Source organism: Microtus pennsylvanicus, chromosome 4, assembly GCF_037038515.1.
Source record: "Microtus pennsylvanicus isolate mMicPen1 chromosome 4, mMicPen1.hap1, whole genome shotgun sequence".
Classification (NCBI taxonomy): Eukaryota; Metazoa; Chordata; class Mammalia; order Rodentia; family Cricetidae; genus Microtus; species Microtus pennsylvanicus.
In genome coordinates, this window is record NC_134582.1 from 116112732 (window position 1) to 116135899 (window position 23168).

Below are 23168 nucleotides of genomic sequence, written 5' to 3' on the forward strand. Positions count from 1 at the left end.
TGACATACGCAGATCTGTAGGGCTCACTGGTGGACTAGCCTAGTCTACTCCTTGAGCTTTAAGCCAATTGAAGACCTCATATCAAAAACCGAGCTGGACAGGTGACATTATCGTCAAGCCTCCACACACGTGAATACCTGTACACATGTAGGCACACACGTACACATACATGGGGGGCTGGGGCAGACATAACGTGAGAGTAATCATATATGATTATTTTTTTAATTTTTATCTATTTAATTAGGTCAACTTTGTCTTAGTAGAGGATCAGATCACTTCAGCATCATCAACATTCTTAAACTTGGTACTTTCCCAGCAGATGTCACCGTTACCTAAATGTCATTGCATTCCACGGAGATGCTATATAGCATCATATCCTTTTTCCTCCTGTTTCTTGGTCATCTAATCCTTCTATTGCCCCAAGTGGCCCAAACAGGCCACTAACTATGCCTCAAACAGCCTTGAAGCAAAGTGTAGACAGGGTGTGACCATTGCATAGAGAAGACAGCTGCCCAGACTATGCCCAGTAGGAAGAGGCTCCCAGGGCACGAGAGGTGCAGAAGCACTCCAAAGCAAAGACCTCCCAGAGTAAGGAACTAAGGCAAATGGTTGGCAGTAACCATGAGCACATGACTCTGTGTAGACACATGTCTTACAGTAAGCATGAAGTAGTAGTTGCCGATGATCATTATTGCTCACTTTCAATTTGGAGTCACATAGGAAACTATTGTGTATGTTCATATGTTTGTGCATGTACATGTGCGTGTGTGCATGTGGAAGCCAGAGGACAGCCTTGTGGGCCATCCCTTCCGGCACCATCTGCCTCTATCTTAAGATGGAGCCTTCTCCCACTATCCTGGAGCTCACTGAGCAGGTGAGAAGGCCAGGCCACCTGGCTAGTGAGCCCCATGCATCCACCTGCCACTGCCCCGCCCCAGCGACTGGGCTTACAAATATAGTCCTTCACACATAACACTTTGCAGGAGTCCCAGGGATTTAGCTCAGGTCCCTGTGCTTACAAAGCAAACATTTTACCAACCCCAGCCCCAAAACTGGTAATAAATGTTTATTTTGCTACTAGACCCTGTATTTACATGTTTAAAAATAACTACAATTTTATCACAGAACATTTATATTCATTTTAGAGAAAATGATTTCATAATAAGATTGAAAGAAGAGAATTACACAGAAGAGTGAGTTGAAATAAGCTCAAATATTAGTTTACTATGGCTCCGTTTACAGAGGAAGGAGATGAAAGACAGTAGGTCAATATTTATGAAGCATCGATTTCTGTAGATCCTTTACAAACTATACTTCATTTCATTTGGTATAAAATATACCCACTCTTATGCTTTGTAGTATGATGTGGGAAAGTTGATTCTAGTTATTCTGTATCTAAATTATTTTATGCTTTTTTATTTTTTTTGAGAATACCACACATGAGTACGGTGTTAGCATCATGTTTATCCCTTAATTTTTTATTTTAAATTTATTTATTTTTTAAACAAACAATCTTTTCTCATTTTACATACCAATTCTAGTTCCCACTCCCTCTCCTCCTCCCATTCCCTCCACCTTTCCTCCCACCCCATCTTCCATCCACTCCTTTTCTCTACAGCCATTGATTCCCTGGAACTCTTCATCTAGGGGTGTGGCCCTGTGATATTTACTCCCTCCCCTTAGACGTGTCCACCAGTGCTGTCACTGTGTAGGTCTTGTTTAGGAAACCATATTGTTGAAATTTTATGGGTGCAACTTTCCATCATGTAAAGAAGACACTACCTAACAGCATGTGCTTGGGTCTGGAGTCAAGTTTACAGTATTACTCTAAGCAAATTTTTCTCATGGCTTCTTGAGGGTTGAAGTAAAATCTTCATGCTTGCAAGGCAAGCATACTAACAGAGCTCACAATAAGCATTCTGGAAATCAAAATGAATATTCACAGCTAATAAGAACACATGAAATGTGTTGACGTATCCACGGGTTTATGATAATGCAAGAAAATTAGTAACTTTTACAGAATGCTGGTGGTATAAATCTAAAAACTGGCAAATAGAGAAAGATACTTTCCTTAGCAAAGTATACCTGGGGCTGCACAAGTAACTGGTGAAAATTGTAATCATTAAGAAGCTTATTAATGGGTCAAAAATGGTAAACTCAGAATATCACCTGTGTGTGTGTGCATGCGTGTGTGTGTGTGTGTGTGTGTGTGTGTGTGTGTACGTGTGTGTGTTTATGCCAAAATAGGGTATAGGGTATCAGATCCCAGGGAGCTGGAATTGCAAGTAATTATAAGTTGCCCAACAAGGGTGTTTAGAACCAAACCCTGGTCTTCTGGAAGAGCAGCAAGCACTCTTAACCACTTAGCCATCTCTCCAACTCAGAATATCATCACCTTTTAACCCTTAATTAAATTAATGAATCTGACAATTATCATTAATCATTGTCAAAACCATTGGCAGAAACGCCAATAAGAAACTTGTGTGATACATAAGTCAAGATCTTTAATGATGTAAAAATGAAAAAAAAAGAACTTTCAAATTTAAGACCTACTCTGATGAGCTTTGAATAGAACATTAAGTCGCATCTGTAGTAAAATCAAAGTAATGTTATTAAGCAAGCAATGAAGAATTTCTGTGATGTTGGTACAGTGGTTTTACATCTCCTGAAGTACCTTTCAGTGAAAAATACTGATGGGTCTGCAGACACAAAGATGAGGTATTGGCTTCAGAACGAACCAAGATGAAGAGAAGTGTCCACAAAACAAGTCTAGCGTGTCATCATAATTCCTGAAACCAGATGATGGGATCCATTTAATAGATCTCCACGTGGTCTTATGTCAGAGAGTCTTCATCATCTGATCTGTTTAAACTTCTTCCTATTCCAGACAACATGCTCACTGGGCATTTTTATTGCCATTCATGCTGACAGGGTGGCCATGCTAGAACAGAGGGAGCAAGTGGTCCAGGTATAGGCTCACAGAGAGAACAGAGACCTTTACAACATGAAAGCTCCACGTGAGCTTATCCTCCTGTCTCACCATGGCAGAGATTGTTGTGACCACAGCACAGCTCTGTGCCCTGCTTGGCCTTTCCTTCAAACAGCAAATCAGATGTTTTAGTAGCCCGTGTTCTGTGGCCCACCCATTTCCATATGTTTCTCTGTGGTGTTCAGGGCTCATGACCTGCATCTGTTTCCTGCCCAGAGCTCACCCCTGAGACTTGCTGACTCAGATGCAGGTGTCTGCTGTAGCTGCAAAGCTTCAAATAAGAGGCAGGTTTTTTCCATGCATTTATTATTATTTTAAAAAATCAGAAGCCAGATCTGGAGAGACTGGTCAGTGATTAGAGTGCAAACTGCCATTGAAGAGGACCCAAAGTTGGTTCTTGGCACCCACATTGGGTGGTTCAAAACCACCTGTCACTCTCACTCTAGTTCCAGGGTGTCCGACACCCCTTAGGGCCACCATGGGCACTGGGCAAATGTATGTATATGCATGTAGACCCACACACATGCATGTAAATAAAAATGTTTTGTTAAATCAGAAACCAGTATTAAAATCATCCAATGAATCTAATGCTTTCATCAAAACAGACTGCTGTGAGGATATTTGAGTGAGCTGCCCCTACAGTCCCAGCATTTGCACGCTCTGTCCCCAGTCAGTGGCTGCTGAGAGGTTTAAAAAGTGTGTGGCTTTGCTGGAGGAAGTATGTCACCAGAGCAGACTTTGAGGTTTCAAGTTCAGCCTCTGTGTTTCCTGCTTGTGGTGTGAGATGTGAAGTTCCAGCTGTTCCTGTCATCTCGCATGCCCCCTGTCATACTTCCCTGCATGATGGGGACAGACTCTAATCCTTCCGGATCTGTAAGCCTGAGATAAGCCCACCCTTGTAGAAGTTGCCTTGGTCGTGATGTTTTATCACAGCAATAGGAAAGCTGTCACACTTTTCTTTCCTAGACATATATTCCTTACGCTTGAATCAAATAAAGTTGAGGAATAAAAATAATAAAGTTTAAAACTATGGAGTGTTTTATCTAGAAGTATAAATTACTCTGACTTTTCTTTAGTGTTGGAGATTTGAACACTGGGCCTTGCAAATGCTAAGCTAGCACTGTGTCTGAGACACATTCCTAGCTCTCCTCTTGTAGCCACCCCCATGTCTCTGCTTGTGCACACAAGGGTGCACACCTATGTGTGTGTGTGTGTCTGTGTGTGTGTGTGTGTGTGTGTGTGAGAGAGAGAGAGAGAGAGAGAGAGAGAGAGAGAGAGAGAGAGAGAGAGAGAGATCATTGGCTCTTGAAAACTTAATTTTGATTCAGTGACTATTTCTCTGTTTGGGGCAATAAAACATACAAATACCCTTCAGAAAAATGCTGACAGATTATCATACAGTTCACCATAGCACAAACACAACACAAAAGCAGCTATGCTGAAATAACTGTGAGCCAAAAACCACACAGAAAGACTTCATGGATGCATGGATATGTGTCCGCATTTCCTGGTCATGGGCTTCATAACCAAGAAGATCTTCTATAGCCCCTATGGAAATCCCAACCTGATTTCCAACTTCCTTACTTTTCCTGTAGAACTTGAACCAAGCAGGTAAGGAAATTAAAGCAATACTAATTTTACTCATCTTTTCATTGAGCAGTAACAGGGAGGGAGCTAGGAAAATAGATCAGTTAGTAAATCTCTTGCCTTGTAAAAATGAGAAGCCAAGTTCCATTACTCAGAACCCACTTGAATAATGCTAGGTGTAGTGGTGAGTGTTCCTAAGCCCAGCCCTTGAGAGGCAGAGACAGGAGGATCCCTGGAGCTCACTTACCTGCCAACCTAGGCAACTGGTGAACTCCAGGTCAATGAGAAACCCTGTCTCAGTGAAGGTAGATGATGTTCATGAAGATGGCAGTCTATGTTGTCCTCTGGTCTTCATACACATATGTACCTGTAGACACAGGAATATGCATGCATGCATACATATAATCGTACATACACAAATATACACACACACATAAAAATAATAACAACTAGTATAATTTATGCTCTCCTGTTTGCTTTATTTATGTTAAAAAGCAAGCTTCGCAGAAATTGCAGGCTTGGGATAGGCTCCATCACCCTTGAAAAGCAGAGAGAGGTTTGCTCAGTGTGGTCACATTGAGAGAAAAAAGAAACACGTAAAGGGATCAAGTGATTCTAAGACCATCTTTGAAGAACTGATAGGAAGTTTTGGTTTATAAAGAGGAAGAACTGGAGTAGGAGCAGGCCAAGAGTATACACATAAGTAAGCAGTCTTGGTCGAAGTATGGTCTGTCCCAACAAAATGAACTATCCACAGAGAATCTGAGTTTATAAGAGACCTTAAATCTGAGATCAGTTAGAGAAATCTTCCTGTTAGGATGATTGCTATAAATGTCTTAAGGAAGAAAGTACACACCTGTAATTAACTATGATTCAGCGTTGGCTTAAATTTTTTTATTTCTGGCATTTTTTATTATTACCAATTATTGGAGAATCTCGTACAATGCATTTTGATGACTTCATCCCCCACCATCTCCCAGATCTACCGTCCTTTGACAAACTACCTAGATCAGCTTCCTGTTACTCATCACATCCGATTTGTGCTGCCCGTATCAGTGAGTGGCGTGCAGGTTGAAGCTCTGAGGGTTGAGGATCTGTGATGGTGTGGGAGCAGGAATTTGGAGATGCACTAACCGTTACCAGATTGCTAAATTTAAAAACCTGCCAAATAGATGTTGGTTAAAAGGAATGTAATGAGAAAAGAAAAAGGCTGGCCAGGGCAGATCCCCTACTTCTTTTTCCAGTTTTTGGAATCTGGCACCAGGAACTATAATTCGTGATTCTGGCTCTTTTTTTCCCTACTGCCTTGGGACTTTTGTGGTGTATACTCTGAACATTTAGAAAAGCCTTGCCTAGGAACTGTGGAAATGGCTCAGTAGGGGAAGTACCTGGCTTGTAAGTTCTAGGACCTAAGTTTGGATCTCTAGCATTGAGGTAAAAAAGCCAGGAATGACAATCCTGCCAGTGATCCCTGCATTTAAGAGGTGTCCACAGGAGCATCCCTGTGATCCGCTGGCCAGCTAAGCAGGCAAACTCAAGGAACTCCAGGTTGAGTGAGAGAAGCCATCTCTAAAGTATAAAGTGGAGAATAATAGAGGAAGAAACCCAATATCAGCTTCTGGCTTCCATACAGGCATGCAAACAAGCATAGACCACATAAATACTCATGCACAAATATACACATCAACACATATACGCACTCATGCATGCACGCGTGCATACACACACACACACACACACACAGATATTACATATTGCAAGTATCATTCAGGAAGTTGAGAGGCTCTTAAAGCCTGTGAAAAGCATCTGTTCATGCCTGGTCCTAGAAATGACAACTCCCATGCAAAGTTTGGCAGCCTTGGTCACTTCTAAAGCACCGTATGGGTAATAGCTTTTTTTGGGGGGGAGTTTTCTAAGGAATTTACACACCCTTTCCCATCACCCAGTCCTTACCTGTTTTCAGAGATTTCAATCTTTTGGTTAATGTTCACCACAGGAAGCACCTAAGAATAGTCCTGCTTCTCTGAGCAAATTCTATCTTGGGACATGATTGGTGGCAAACAGCCAAGAACATTCTAGCAACTAGGTGCCCAGTTGGGCTTTTCAATATTATGCATTTGACAGGGCAGAGCAATGCCAGTAAGGTTGGCATTGGAAAAATGCACAGCCCAGTTCTGTTTGAAAGCTCCCTGTCATTTCAGAAGCACTTGGACACGGGCACATGCAGGCTGCTGCTATGCTTGCAGGGGCTATTAATAGGAGTTCAAGTACTTGTAGTGCCCTTTTGCTCCAAGGGGGTGGCGGGGAGCAAACTGCTTTTCTGTTCCTAAACAGAAGCAATCCAAGCCAACAGGAGCAAACCTCAGCCATAGCAGGACATAGCCGTTAAAGTTTCTGCAAGACACATTACAGCCCCTTGATTTCCATGCAACACACATCCTGTGTGCACATATATCATAATGCTGTTGAAAACCGTGAACACTGGGTTCTCCACCCACTCTAAGCAACATCCAATTCAACTATAAGACAAAGTTTGTATTGTTTTTGAAGACCTCGGTGTCTTACATATGTCCAAATTGCTGAAAGTCACTCATTGGGGACGTTTGCTTTTCTTTATGCTAGTTTAGAAATTCTGCTGGAGAAATAGGGCACAGCCCAGCCACTTGAGGGAAGGAGTGAAAAGATTGTTGAAAGATATTGCTTTAGGCATGGTTAAGAGAAGAAGGCTTTGCAGGTAAAATGCTTGCCTGTGCAAACATGGGAATCAGAGTTTAGATTCCCGGCACAGACGTGCAAGCCAGACTTGGTAGAATGCACCCATAACCCAGCACTGCAGAGGCACAAACAGATGGTCCCTGGGGCTAAATAACCTTCTACTTCTTCTCTAGATGCTAATAGAATAGATGTGCTGGTGTTGAAGCCCAAGAACAATGGAGATGGGCCTAATCCAAGGGAGAAACTACTGTGGAGAAGGAGACAGACACCCCACATACAGAGAAGACTTTCAGGATCTCCTACTAAACCATTTTCAGTCATACCACCTACTTCCTGTCAGAGCTGGAATAACACAATACAATAGGATGCTTTCTAGTCCAAGAATTTTTAGAGGTTAAAACTAAAGTTAAGAAAACTGTTGTCTTTCAGTACAACAACTGGAAATCACCTCAAAAATAAAACCATCAAGTGCTTCACCTCCTATTTAGGGGGAAAATATTTCTTTTTTTCTTTTCCTTCCTCTTGTTTACCAATTTCCAAAGCCAGGAGCTTTGGCATTTGGCAGGATGTTTTAGCTTTTTCTGCAGTACTGCAGCCACTGTGAACACTGACATTGAGGACATTTTCATAAATATCTCCGAGGTGAAGGTGGAAGTTAAATTTAGTTAAATAAATTATTATTCTCTTTAAAAAAATATTTCTCTGGCTTAATCTTATCATTCCATAACTTTTTTTACCCTGATATGTTCATATGTTTTTCTTCTCAGCTCTTCGTGTTCTGTGAGGTCCATGGGGGAGAAGAATTCTTTTCCTCTGCCAAAGTCAGGTTCATAGCTAAGGTCCCCATAACAAGAGACATTAATAAGAAAAAAGCATACACAACTATTCAGTGTGAGTCCTTTTTTTTAAAGCATTCATTTTATTTCATTTTTATGGTGCTGGAGATTGTGAAGCAGAGTTTTACACATGCTGAGCAATCGCTTACTGCTCGCTCTGCAACCAGCGCCTGGTAGAAGTGCCATGTAGCCTTAGAACGCTTCATGCTTCCTGGCTTGCTCAGGATTGGTGAAGACAGCTGAGAAAAACGTGACTCGGTGCCCAGGAAGTAGGGTCTAACTGTGATGGGCTGGCAAGGATACAGCAAGAATAAGAATACCATCTTCATCATCTTCATCTCTGCTCTCTCAGTCTTCAGGGAGAAGGGCATACCTTTCTGCCGCAACCAGCATGGACACTTCCCAGATGACAGTCTTCTTATCTCCTTCAGGAAAATACCATACTTTTTTTCTAGCTTTACTGACTTGCTCTGGGGATAAAAGTGGAAGATCAGAGTAGTCTTTTTTTTTTTTCTGGAACGCCAAGATCAGGTTTGGGAGTAGTGTGTTGGAACTTCCTCCTATGTACTTTGAGAGTCATGTGACTTTGAACAAATAAAGAAAAGGAAGTTCATCACTGAGATCAGTTGAATTCAGTCAACTAATACATTTTTTGCATTAAGTGGCCTCCCTCTGTGTAAATGTGCTCTCTGTCCTTCCCCCTCCCATCCACACCTCTCTCTTTGTTCTTCTTATACAAGCACACATGTCTTGTGTTCATATGATCATAGTCACAGGCTCTATTTAGCTTCCCAAAGGCAGAATTTATGAACGGTGTAGTGGGCTAGTTAATACAATAAGACTTTGCTTTAGCATATGAACCTAGTTCCATCTTCTCATCACTGCTTCAGCACCAGCCAGAAGCAGTCCCACCCATGCATCATAGCAGTCCTTACTTCTGCACAGCTCACAGTCATTTCTTCCCCTCCATCACCATCCTCTCCAGCCACTTTCTAGAGTGACAAAAACTCTCTCATGCTGCTCCAGGCTGAATGCTGCTGTTCATGCCTAACCTTTAGGATATACACACATTTTCTTCTTCTCTGTTCATGAATTTTCAGATAGATTGCATACAAGTGAATATCTTATATTGAAAATAAAATGCTGGAATTTGATTCAGAAACCATTTTTTTCAATGAATATATAATTAACTGAAGAACTAGCATTCCCATTACTTTTAACTATATTCCAAGATGTACTAATATTTAGTGACCTAAAGCAATAACCATCCATAGGCTCCCAGTGTGGACTGGTCCCATCTGGACAGGCCTTCAGTTGGTCAGACTTGTGATGACATAGTGACTACAGTCATCTGTGGGTTTCGCTGAGACCCGGTACTTCATTTTCTTCTATGTTTGCAAGAGAGGCAATGGGTCCCTTTTCAAGGTGCATGCGTCCTCTAAAACATAGCAAGATCAGCAGGATAGGTAGGTTTCCTATGAGATTTTCCAATTCAGGATACAGAGCTCCCCCAGCAGGACAGATGTTGGGATCCTAGCATTCTGTTTGTCAAGTCAAAGCACAAGACACCCCCTTTCAAGAGGGAAGGGGGAAGACTCCGTGCTTGGGAGGAACAGCTGACAAGTAGCCATCATGACGGATCTATCACAACCATCCTGACTTTTGCCACATTCATTTAAATAGTAACAGATATGATAATAAAAGAAATAGAATTACAGGTTAAATACTAAATATTAGGCTACATGTTAGGCTAACAACATTTGGTACCATTGTTGAAGTACTATCAAGATACATTCAGAAACAATGGCCTGAGCTAACTGGGAAATGATCAGAAATATTTTCTTTTAATAATATATACCATCATCTACCTCTACCTAAGCCTCATCTGCTGAATCGTTTAGAAACTTCCAGTGTTTGTAATTAATTAGAAGGAAATGTAAAGATACAGTCGATACTTTATAATGTTTAATGTAACCATGAAGTGACCCCAGAGTAAAATCAGTGAGAGTAAAAATGTGTTCTGTTTAAATGGGAACTCTAATAATTATTTGGGTAATGATGATGTCTCCATTTGCCTGCTTATTTTAATTGTAATTTGATCTAAACGTTTAAATACATTTTAAATAGATTTTTTTTATATCACCAACAATGTCAGTTAGCATTACTCTTTGTTGTGTTTTAGCTAATTTTCAGCCAGTTTTATTATGGGCTTTTTATTTATTGTCTGAGATGTGCTCTCGAGAGCCATGCCAGCTCTCACCTGGGTTTTAGCTCTGATTTGCTAACTGAGTCCTCAACTAAGATTGATCCACTCTGTGTAGAATGGTTGAGAAGGTAGTGTGAGATTAAAGGGACTGGCCTAAAGATGAAGAGCCCCAGGTGCTGCTTCTGGTAGTGGTTCAACTGACATAGACTGAGCACTTGAGATGGGCCAGCCTTCCTATGTCTGCATTTCTTTTGTTCCCCTGTCCCAGGGAAGGTATGAACAAATGACTACTCACCTCACACGGTGAACCAATGACACACCAAAATAAGGACACCGCCAAAGTCCAACTTGATGAGCCAGTGAGTTTTACAGGGGTTACTCACAGGAGCCTGTATGAGGGACAAAAATGACAAGCATATCACCAAAATCTCATCTCAGCATGGATGACAGCTCACAAAAGTTGGAAACCTGGAGCTCACTGTACAACTTGAAGGCCTCTCAACAGATTGATGGAAGCCTCTTTCAGGCATCTCTTCTACAAGGGTATAATATAGCAGCTCTTACTGCTTAAATATGCTTGAGGAAGGAGAACTCCAGTGAATCTAGTCAGTTTCTTGAACTTCCTGAAGTTTTTGATTTGTTTACTTCTTGGTTTTGAAAAACTTCCCTGTAGGATGGAATGCTTTCCTCTCCCTTTAGAACATCCCGGGCATTAAGGAGCTTCTCTCCTAGACAGAAGATTTTTATCTCAGAGGATACTGCTACACAATAGGAGTAGATATGTGTCCTGAAGAGTCACTCAAATGAAGTGCCTGAATCTTCTCATGCCATGTGTGAGCAGTTAAACAAGAGCTCCTCACAGGCCTGGTGTTAAAGTCTAGCCCACATGAATTAGAACCCAGATCCAACCAGAACTTACAAACACCAGATTATTCCTGGCCATACTAGTTCCCTGATGTTTCCTTTCTTCTGTAGTCTTGATTTTAAAGGGAAAATTAACGTACCACAGGGCAGGGAACCCTGACAGCTCTTTGGACTGGAAAGGGAGGGGGAGAGGAGTGGGGGGAAGGGGAGAGGGGTGGGAGGAGGGGGAGAAGAGTGGGAGGAGGGGGAGAAGAGTGGGAGGAGGGGGAGGGAAATGGGAGGCTGGTGGGAGGAGGTGGAAATTTGTTTTTTTTTTTTTCTTTTCTTTATCCTCCTTTTATCAATAAAAAAATTAAAAAAAAAAAGATTCAGAATTTAGAAATAAAAAAAAAAAGAAAATTAATACCAACTTCAATATATATTCACAGAGATGCTCCATGAACCAGGCACCAAGGGCCTTAGGATCTGGGTTTCAGTAGTAAACAGAAGTATCCTAGTCCCTGTAGTAATTGAGCTCACATACCAGGAAAGGTGCCAGAGCAAATGGCATAACACAAAATATTTTAGTGGGTTGTATATACTATTGCAAAACACCCCAAAAGCAAAAGTGTTGCGTAGGAAGTGGTGCTAAAGGGTTTATAGGTTTCAAATTAAGACAGGAAAGTCAATGAAAACCTCCTAGAGAGGACAGTTGGGCAAAAAGATCTGGGGACCAGACTATGGAAGAAAGATGTTTTATAGGGAATTCCAAAAACAGATGTTCTGGGCCAGAACATGGATGGCTGGATTTCAAAGGAGCAAAAAGGATGTTGGAGAGATTTCTCAATGATTAAGACTGCTCTTGCAAAAGACCCAGGTTCAAAACTCAACATCCATATGACAGCTATCTCAAAACTATCTTTAACTCAAGTTCCAGTGGATCCAATGCCTTTTTGGCCTCCAAGGACACTACATAAACATGATACACAGACATTTATGGAGGCAAAACACCAATGCATATAAAATAAGTAAGTTTTTGATTTGTTTTGGGTTTTTTTAAGGGGCAAGAAGGCCACAGAGGTGGATATTTCAAGTGGAAGGAGATTTACTGGAAAGGAAGAGAAGATATGGTAGAATAAAGGTGTTTGTTTTGTATATTTTAAGAGATGAGTTAAATATCAATAAGCCACGGAGGTATACAGGCAGATTCAAGAATCAGAAGTGGGACTGAAGCTGCAGCTCAGTGCTAAAGCATCTGCCTGGTATGTGTGAGACCCTAGGTTCCACATCCAGTGCTGTTTAAAACAACTAGAGAAGCTTGGAAGGCCTCTGACCTAGTAGACACATGCAGAGATCATTAGTTCATAGACAGCTTTAAACTATGGCCTCTTAAGAAGGGAAGAGAATAAGAAACTTTGGGGGATTTATCCATGAACAGATCATTCATTTGTGCTACATCCTGAGTATTTGTAAGGAAGTGGGAATTGGAAAGAGGGAGCAGTAAAGAAGGAAGGCTGTAGAGGGGAGTGGTGATGGGGTCAGAGAGGCAGCCTGTACACGGCCACTGAAGTCTTTCTATTATAAGGAGCCCAGCATCTCTTCTGCAATCAGAGCAGAGGCATCGGGAGATGCTAAACAGTCATATGACATAGCAAGATATGTTGTGAGGAAAATGACTCAACAGTGGGAGTTAAGCTTAGCAAGAGAAGGACCCTAGTCAAGTACATAGATAGCTGTTGACAAGGTTGGAAATGATGGTCAGAGGGCATCCCGGTCAAGTGCTCTGGAAAGATCCCATTCCCTCTTCTTCCAGGGAGAAAAAGATGTTCCCATGTGGGTCAACAGAGACCTGGGTTGAATGTTAGCTTGTTGTCTATTCAGCTTCTTTTGTATGTGTGCTACACACAGACACATGGGGGTGTAACATGCAACATACTTGTGTGAACCACAACCTGTTCCACATTCGTTTATTGTTGTTTGTTTGCTTGCTTTTCTGTTTGTTTTGAAACAGGGTCTCTCATTAGTCTGCAACTTGCTAAGCAGGCTGGGCAAGCTTGTTAGGAGCCCCAAGAACCCTCCTTCCCTGTAGTTCCCCACCAATGATGTTATTACAAAAATATACTACTATGTTGGGTTTTTTTTTAACATGGTTTCTGGGTCCTCATGCTTGTTCAACAAGCACTTTACCAATTGTGCTCTCTCTCTCTCTCCAGCCCAAATTTTATGTTTTGTTTTGTTTCGTTTCCTGTTTTTTTTTTTCCAAGCACAGTATAACTAACTGACTTCCTTGTCTAGAAAGCTGCTCTTACCTTGAAAGTTCTCCTTTTACAGTCAAAATCTACAACAAGATGTGAACGTATTCTAAATGTACATCTTCTGCCCATGTGACTGGACCCAGAGGCGGTCCAGGACGCTTCTTTTAAATCCCCTTTGATGCAATCTACGCGAGAGAAATGTGGCATCCGTTCAGAACCGCACTTCTGTTTTCTACCGCAGAGTAACACTTGCTGTGCAGTACTGACTTCGTTGTGAAGAAGTAGTGGAGCTCTCTGCCCAAACATACGCCGGAGGAGCCACACAGCTATGTGCAGTCGTGTTCGCTGAAGGTAAATTCTCGGCACGAAGAATGAGCCTATTCTTGGCACGGATGTAAACCCAGTCTAAACAAGTATTCCTTGCACATCTGCTCTGCACCAGGCACCTCCATATGGTTTTTCATTTAATTTCTGAAACTGTGGTGCTGACTGGGCTGTGTGCAAGCTCGGTAGTAGATCACTTGACTAGCATTCGCAAGGACCTGGGTTTGGTCTCTCAGGTTGGGGTAGAGCGACAGGACTTTAAAATACAAAATACACTGTTGATGAAATGGAACCACAAAGAAGTAACTCGGCTAAGAGCAAGCACTTCCCATCTATAGCGATGTTACTTCTATTTCACCTCTGACTGTATCGTTCTGGGGAAACCTGTTTGGTGTATAAAGCAGGATACACACAGAAGTTCACTTACCTTCTTTCCCTTTTGCTGGGATTAAATACTTTGACAAAAGAAGCTATAGGAAGAGTGGGTTTATTCTGCCTCACAGTTCAAGGCAGGAAAGTCAAGGAAGCAGGTGCTTGAAGCAGCTGGTCATATTTTACCCGCCATCAAGAACGGAGAGCAATGGATGCATGATTTAACTTACCTTCTCTGTTTACATAATCCAGGTTTCCAGTGAGGGAATGGTGCCGCTCACAGTGGGCCAGTCCTCGGACCTCAATTAATATAATTGCAGGCAGGCCCAGAGGCACTTCTTCCGGGTGGTACTAGTCTGACTACTAATACTCACCATCATTGAAACATTGAAGTCTAGGGAAGCTTTGTGAATGCCTCTTGTCAGAGGAGGCTTTAAATGTTCTCCTGAACAGTTATCATGAGCTCATCAATGGCCATGCTCACATCAACTGTCGGACTAAATGTTTCATCCCCAGTCAGGATTTACCAGTAACTCAGAAAAGTCCAAATATGTGTGTGTGTGTGTGTGTGTGTGTGTGTGTGTATGCGTGTGTGTGTGTGTGTGTAAATAGAGAGGTCTGTGTGTGTGTATGCGTGTGTGTGTGTGTATGCGTGTGTGTGTGTGTATGCGTGTGTGTGTGTGTGTGTGTAAATAGAGAGGTCTGTGTGTGTGTGTATGCGTGTGTGTGTGTATGCGTGTGTGTGTGTGTGTGTAAATAGAGAGGTCTGTGTGTGTGTGTGTAAATAGAGAGGTCTGTGTGTGTGTGTATGCGTGTGTGTGTGTGTATGCGTGTGTGTGTGTGTAAATAGAGAGGTCTGTGTGTGTGTGTGTAAATAGAGAGGTGTGTGTGTGTGTGTGTGTGTGTGTGTGTGTGTGTGTGTGTGTAAATAGAGAGGTCTGTGTGTGTTTGTCTTCACTACCAGCCTTACTAATGCTGGGAATACAGCCAAGTTGATAGTGTGTTTGCCCAGCATACACAAAGCTCTGGGTTCAGTCCCTAATAATGCATAAAATCAGATGTGATGTTTATGCCTGCAATCCCAGCACTTGGTAAATGAAGGCAGGAATATCAGAAATTTGAGGTTTTTCACTTCTATATGATAAATCCCAGCCAGCTTGAAATGTATGAGGTCCTCTCTTGATTATTTTCCCTTCACTGTTTTAACTGCATCGTTCTATTGATAAACTATTGTGTTTTATGTCAACTTGACACAAGCACAGTTATCTGAAAGGAGTGAACCTCAACTGAAAAAAATGCCTCCATAAGATCCAGCTGTAGGGCATTTTTTTTATTTTTATTTTATTTCATTTTTAGGGCATTTTCTTAATTAGTGATTAATGTGGGAGGGCCCAGGCCTTTGTGGGTGGTGTCACCCCTAGGCTGGTGGTCCTGGGTTCTATAAGAAAGCAGGCTGAGCAAGCCATGATGAGCAAGCCAGTAAGCAGCATCCCTCCATGGCCTCTGAGTCCTCACCTGTTTCCAGGTTCCAGCTGTGACTTCCTTTGATGATGAAAAAGAAAATAGAAGTTGTTAGCCAAATCAACTCTTTTCTCCCAACTTACTTTTTGTTCATGGTGTTTCAGCACAGCATTAGAAGTCCAAACTAAGCCGGGTGGTGGTGGCATATGCCATTAATCCCAGCACTCAAGAGGCAGAAGCAAGCAGATCTCTGTGAGTTCGAGACCAGCCTGGTCTACAAGAGCTAGTTCCAGGACAGGCTCCAAAGCTACAGAGAAACCCTGCCTCGAAAAAGAAAACAAAACAAAAAAAAAAAAAGAGCTCCAAACTAAGACAACTATGTAGTTAGTCCAGGCTAGCCCTGAAGTCATGAATTAGTTTAGGATAGCCTAAAACTCTAAACTGTCCTGCCTCCCACCGTGCACTGGAAATATAGAGGTGTGCACCCTCTCTGGGTTAGGTTAAAACTATTTTTATTTGATAAAGTTTGATAAATGATTTCAAAATTATTAAATGTAAAACCAAACCAAAGATCAAGTGCACTGGTTTGAGTATGATTGCCAAGAAACTGAGAGGATAGCGTTCATTGTGGGCATGCTGACTGATTTCTGTCAGCCAGGCGTTGCTCTGGAACCTGGATAGTGAATAATAAAACAATATCTCTGCTTCTCGTGAGCCCTCATCAGTTTGTGTTCACAATAAGTTCAATAAAATGCATGCATTGGGATTACTCAAAGAGGACAACCCGTCAGGACTCTGAGCTCCTGAGTGGGGGTGTAGTTCAGTGGTAGGGTGCTTACCTGGCCTGCACAAGGCCCTGAGTTTAACCTCAAGTACTAAAAAGAACCTGAAGAGGGGCTTCAGGTATGTAAGACCCACTCAAATGACTCTCTATTAAAGCCATTCTTGGGACTGGAGAGATGGTTCAGCAGTTAAGGGCACTTGCTTCTCAACCATGAGGCCAGAGCTTGAATCTCAGCACACATAAAAAGCCTGACCTCCCAGGACATGCCTGTAACCACAGTTCTGAGAAGATCGCTGGGGCCGATGGCTTTCAACCTGCTTCAGTCGCAAGCCTCGCGTTCGGGGGAGAACCTGGCTCCGTGGAACAGGAGGCAGAGAGTGATGGAGAGATTTCTCCCATCACCTTCTGATCTCCAAGCATCTGCACATGCATGTGCACACACAGACACACATACATACACACACTAATCAGTTAATCTTTTTTTCTAAAACTTTATGCTTAGCCTTTCTAACCAAATTTATACCTGGGCCCAAGCCTTCACAGCAACAAAAGAACAGAATTTTAAAATTCTTGATTTGATCAACCAAAATCCCAACATGGATAGAGGGAGGGTTTGTGAAGTCCCTCCCCCACCATTGGCAATTGGTGGCTGATGAGGGAAGGCGTATCCATTTTCTTCAGGGACACAGCCCCTGAGAGGCTCCAGGAGATCGTTGCTCATGTATGTCAAGTCAGCACTGAAGTAGATCAGTGGGTGAACATAGTGAGAGCACATGAAACTGAGAAGATAAAGTGATAAAGGGATGGGGAGGAATTAGAAAGGAGGGAATGTGGAATGATTGGATCACAACACTGTATATACTCAAATAATTTAAAACTTTCTTTGAGGATATGTGACTTCCACTGAATTTTAAATAGATATTATTAACAATGTTCTTTCCATTTCATAGATAAGTCAATTCTTCTTTTTAAAATCTGTGTCTTAGTTAGGGGTGTCTATGGCTATGAAGAAGCACCATGACCACAGCAACTCTTATAAAGGAAAACCTGTAACGGGGCTGGTGTACAGTTTCAGAGCTTTAGGGCATCATCATCATGGCAGAAAGCATGGCGACATTCAGGCAGACATGGTGCTGGAGAAGGAGCTGAGAGTTCTACATCTTGATCCAAAGGCGGCAGGAGAATGTGTGTCACACTGGGCCTAACTTGAGCATATAAAAGACCTCAAAGCCTGCCCCCATAGTGACACACTTCCTCCAAGAAGGCCACATCTCCTAATAGTGCTCCTCCCTATGGGCCAAGCATTCAAACACATGAGTCTATAGGAGCCATATCTGTTCAAACCATGACAATCTGTTAGAGATTGTGACGCTTAAGGGACACCACGAAGAGAAGGGTTGGGTGAAGATTTTATTATTTGGAAATACACTTTCATATTTCACTGATTTGCAAAATTTTGCCACTTTGTCACCTCTTGGGGGGTTGCTTGGTTTTGAAACACAGTTTCTCTCTAGATTGGCCTCAAACAAATAGCTCAGGCTAGAATGGACCTTTTGATGCTTTTGCTTCAGTCTCTTGAGTGCTGGAATTATATATAGCCTTGGGTCACCTGCCTGGATCTGGGGCTCTTTTAAACCATCTCTAAAACAAACAAACAAAAAAGCAGGTACACACATAGTTACCCAGGATCTGAATTAAGAAACAGACACTCACGCTGTTGGTCATGAATTCCCTGAGAGTCATATTCCTCATTTCCTCTTTGATTTCCATTTTCTAGGAATCAGCGCTCTTGTTTGAAGCCGGAGTTTCATAGAAACGTTTTTCTGGTTCTCAGCAGTCAGTGGCCCACCAGTGTCACCCTCTAGGAAGGACTTGGCTTAGCGTTGTTTTAGGAGGACAATAGCCATCCGTGTGTAATGCTTTTATTTCATAGAGTGTTTGAAAATTCACCATGTGTTCCCTTCAGCAAAATGTCTGGATAGCTGAATAACAATTTCTATGCAGAAGTCAATCTCTAGGTTAAAAATGAAACCACTAAGTTGATAATGAGAATCAATTTGCATAGATCTTGCTTTATGTTACCTCCGTGATGTCAGGGAGGGAAAAAATGCCTAGGGAATATGCGATTAGTCCAAAAGAGATGGAGTCAGTTCGTTTGATAAATATAATTAGCCTTTAAACAGCACCTTCATTTAACAAGGGATAATTTGTAGAAGACAAAGGAGGCTTATGCAAATTCGGAGAAGCATTCTGTTTTATAAGTTAGCCCTTCTCTGTACTTATTCAGAGCTGAGATAACTTGACCTTCATATGGAGTGAATAGCTTTATTGAGGGAAGATTATTTCTGTGGAATATCAACACTGTGCTGGTGGCTCTGGGAAGGATTATGACTGAAACAGGTACTGACGTGAGCATCCACACAGAAATAACCAGAAACAAAGGTCCCTCATTCCTCCGCGGGCAGATAGAAATCCTGGGAACCAAGTGATTAGCCTCCCAGCACCAAAGGCTGTTTCTCACTAGTTCCAAAAGCCAAGTCCGTATTTATTTTTCTTTCTTAAATGTTTGCTTCCTCTTTTAGCCAACTTTAGAAGCCACCAGTTGCTGAAGAAAGAGGAATCATTACTGGTCGTCAGACTTTACCTTTTGACCCTTGACAATTTTACCTTAAATGTGCTGAAAGCCACATCCTTTGGGGGACCAGGGAGATGGCTTAATCAGGAACACGCTTGTCTCAAGAACATGAGGAACCTAATTCAAAACCCCACAGCCCAGGTAAAAACCTGTAATCTTCAGAACCCACCTGAAAAAGCCAAGGGTAAAGGCCTGTGCTCCCAGCAGGGGTGAGATAGGGGTAGAGACAATCTTATCCATGAAGCTCATTGGCCAGCTAGCTCTGGTAAGTTCCAGGCCATCGACAGATCCTCTCAAACAAAACGTAGAAGGAAGTTTAAGCTCTTGGTTTTCCCCTGACCTGTACACACTCACACGTGCCTATACAATACAAGTACATGTGCGTGCACACGCACACTCTTGCGCATGTGCATACCTGTCCTTTCTGCCCTTCTGGGAGAGTGGTTTTGGTCACTGTACTTTGCTGTAACACTGTAACACTCCAGAAAATTCCTTAGGTGGGAGAATGAAAGCATTTTCCTTGTCATTTCCAACTCTGAAGTATTGGCCAGAAGTTCTGAGCATAGCTTGACTCATGCTAGACCTCCATTATTCCAAGTCTCATTTGATCAGTAACCAGAACTGCTCTTGTTGGTTAAATGAGAGTTTTAGGGCTGACAGTGTAGTTCCGTTGGTAGAGTGCTTACCTAACATACACAAAGCACTCAGTTCAATCCACAGCACCGCGTAAACTGGGCTCACTGGTTCATGTCTGTAATTTTCGCACTCAAATGAAGGCAGAAGGACCAAAATCCCAGGTCATCCTAGGCAGCATAATGAGTTCAAGGCCAGCCTTGGGCTGCATAAGATCCTGTCTCAAAAATAATAATAATAATAAAATTTCTGTTGTGTACAAATAAAAACCTGAGGATATTTAATCTCAACTTTTAAAATGGTTTCCTTAGGTCTTAGAGAAATTAATGTGGCTGGATGATTAGAAGATACTTGAGTCATAAGGATCTATTTGAATGTCACAGAATATTATTGTGTGTTTGACTTTCACTTGAGAGATTAGAAAACCTTAGAGCTTTTCTTTTCCCACACCATTTCCCCTTTTCTGTTTAAAAAAGGAAGGTTTATCTTTAACATTACATATAACAAAACAGGTATCAGGCAAGAATTGCAGTTACAATATTTATATCTAATTTATCTTTTATCATAACTAAGGAAAACTATAATTATAACTATCTATTCTTCAATTCCATCAGAGACTACAGAAGGATATAATATTACCTAAGTTAACAGGAAGTGCATTGTAAGCAACTTCAAAACTCTAGAATTGACAGAGACATCTGGCTGCCTGGACAGTCACCCAAAGTTCTTCTGTAATGTTGCAGGCATCCATTTTCAGCTTACTGGCCCATAGTATTCAGCAAACTTTTCCATGAAGCAGGATATTTCAAAGACAGTTTCACTTATATTAACAGTTTGTCAGTCACTTTTCTCTGTGTCCTGTAGAATGTCTGGCAGACTCTTTCATGAAGCAGGAATCCCAAAGGACCATCTCACCTTTAGGCAAGTTCAGCAGCCATTTTTGTGTGGGTCCTATATGTCCAGTTTATAGAATATAACATCAAGCAGTCAAGGCAAGAACAGTTTCTTGCCCAAATGGCTAGCAAACTCCATAAGGAGCCTCTTCAATGCCCGTCTTCCTCTTGAAGTAATTTGTGCCTCATGGAATCAGCTCTGAAGCTCTTCAGGTAGGGCTCTGTGGCTTCCTGGTCCCTCGAAGTCAATGAGGGTAGGGAAGGGCTCCTGAGTTTTATTCCTGCTTGACCTCAGTCTGAAAATAGTGATCCTTGCTCCAGGAAACCTTAGAATGAGACTGACCTTAGAGCTTTCATTTAAGAACTAGCAGATGTAGCTCAGTAGAACATATACCTAGCATACATGAGATTCTAGGTTTCTCAGCAACACACAGACACATACACACAGACACACAACCACACACACACACCTAGTGATGACTAGTGGGTGTGTAATTTGCCCCAGTAAATCAAGTTTTGTCTAAGTTAATCCTAGTGCAGGGCACCTCCTCTTGTCACTCTAGAAACAACCCCCACCTGCTTTCACTCTGGTCTGTGCACACCACTGTGAGTGTCTCTGCATGTGTCACTCCTGAGAACTGGAGGGACTAACAGAGGGCCTGGGAAAGCTGTGTGGGATGATAATGGAAAGTGTATAGACAGAGGAGAAGATAGAAAAGAACACACCTAAACATTTATAATAATAATAAAATCAAGTTTTCGTTTGAGAAGGACAAAGAATGAGAGCTCCAGGGGGCCACCCAGAGCATCTACTCAGGACCTGGGATTGTGCTGGTGATTTATTTCCATTTCTTTGGAGGGTTCTTCTTTAGGCAGCCTCTGCTGCTTCCACTATTCAATCTGCAAATACCATTTGCATGCAGAACCCATCCCGCCCAAGGAATTTATATTGTTGTTATCCAGAAAACATTTGTAGCAATTATTTCCTTTGATTGTGTTCTTAACAATGAATAAGGGGCTCCCCTGGGAGTTTCCTACTGACAACCAAAGTGTACGAAGTAACTTGATTAGCCCTGGAAGGAACAACCATTGGAATGCTGTTCCTTCCTTCTTCCCAGATTCAACCTCTGTAGGAAAATATGGATCAGGTTTCTGGGTTAAATGTGCCAACGACTCAGGAAATTTATGCAGCTTAATATTTGCAATGCAAATCTGCAATTTACATATCATCTCAAACTGGCTTGTCCTGCTGAGAGTAAGACAGGCAGACATTGCTCATCTAAATAAAATTGATATTGTAGGCCTGGTTTTTATTAAGGTGTTTCCATTCATAACATTTTAGCTACTGGAGTACTGCCTCTGGGAGCTTCTATAACTCCAGAGAAGCAAAGAACACACTCAAGCAAAGATTCGAGGCAGGGACTCTCGGGTGCCTGCGACTCTCATCCCAGGTGCATTTTATTCAATTTTCCTTCTATAAAACAGGGACCACAATAATTCTGCTTCATGATTTGCAGTGGATAGGCGACGTGATTCAGGTAAAATGCTTTACACTGAGGGGAAAGCAGACAAAGCCTTTAACGGGTAGGGACAATTATAATAACACTGTTTTAAAGATAATGACAAAAAAATTAAATGACTTTGCCACCAAGTTATTGAGGCTGTGCATTAGATATTTAAAAATGATAGGAATCTTTTTAAACTAGAAAACAAGGGAAATAAAGAAAGAAAACCTTAAAACTCAGTAGCTCCTGGAATAGAGACGTTTGTTTGGCAATCACTTAGTGATTCCAAGTGTTTATCCAGCTTGGTGAGAAGAGCTTCCTGTGGTCATTTTCAAGGTCACTGATTAGTACCCTGGAAAAGACGAAGGTAGGACCTCTGGGCCAGGCAGAAGGGCACCTGCCACATCCACTGAGATAGGACTAGGGAAAATGATAGTCTGGTCGCAAAACCATTCAGTTGCAAAGCAGTCTGGGAAAAACATCTTTTGGAAGCCCAAGCCCTTCTTTCTCTGTGGAGGAAGGCAAAGGCTCTAGATCTGTTAGTCTATGACTGATCGCTAAAACCCGAACAGGGCCCGAGGAAATTGCTGACTTTTGAATTTACGAGCCTGTCTACAGTTTATAGTTTTGTGGTTTTCCTCTTATTAAGGAGGTCATGGGAATAAACAGTTTATAAGATGCTTCCAGTTCTCACAGTTATAAAGTCAGATAGCACCTGTTGACACAATACCACCCTGATTCAAATCCTCCCCAGTTAAACCAAACATCTACCAAAAAACAGGCTAAAATCTACATGGATTTGTTCTTTGTTCTGTTTTTCAAATGTCAATAATATTATGTCAGGTTATGACACACAAATGCCGAATTTATCCATTTGCTCAAATATTATTTAAAACTGATACTTTAATTATACCAGCCTATTAATATTAAATATTACTTTTTCTAATAACCATACTATTTCAAGTACTGTTTCACTTGGCTGTATGGAATTCACATCAGAAAACACAAGAGTAGGGGCTAGAGTGATGGCTCAGCATAAGACCACTTGTTACCCTTGCAGAAGACGTGGGTTTAGTTCCAGCACCCACCTTGCAGCTCCCAGCCACCTGTATATAGCTCCAGTTCCAGAG

General features: G+C 41.8%; 1 protein-coding gene across 6 annotated transcripts in view; it reads left to right on the forward strand.

Annotated features, from left to right (window-relative positions):
• Chrm3 (cholinergic receptor muscarinic 3) overlaps positions 1-23168 on the forward strand; it is a 447113-nt gene that overhangs the window by 283316 nt on the left and 140629 nt on the right. For 3 of the 6 annotated variants that reach the window (XR_012910410.1, XM_075970225.1, XM_075970226.1), the window contains one exon: positions 13673-13782. The exons of the other annotated variants lie outside the window; for them this stretch is intronic. The gene's annotated coding sequence lies outside the window, so the exon portion shown is untranslated. The remainder of the gene's footprint in view (positions 1-13672; positions 13783-23168) is intronic. 6 annotated transcript variants of the gene reach the window in all.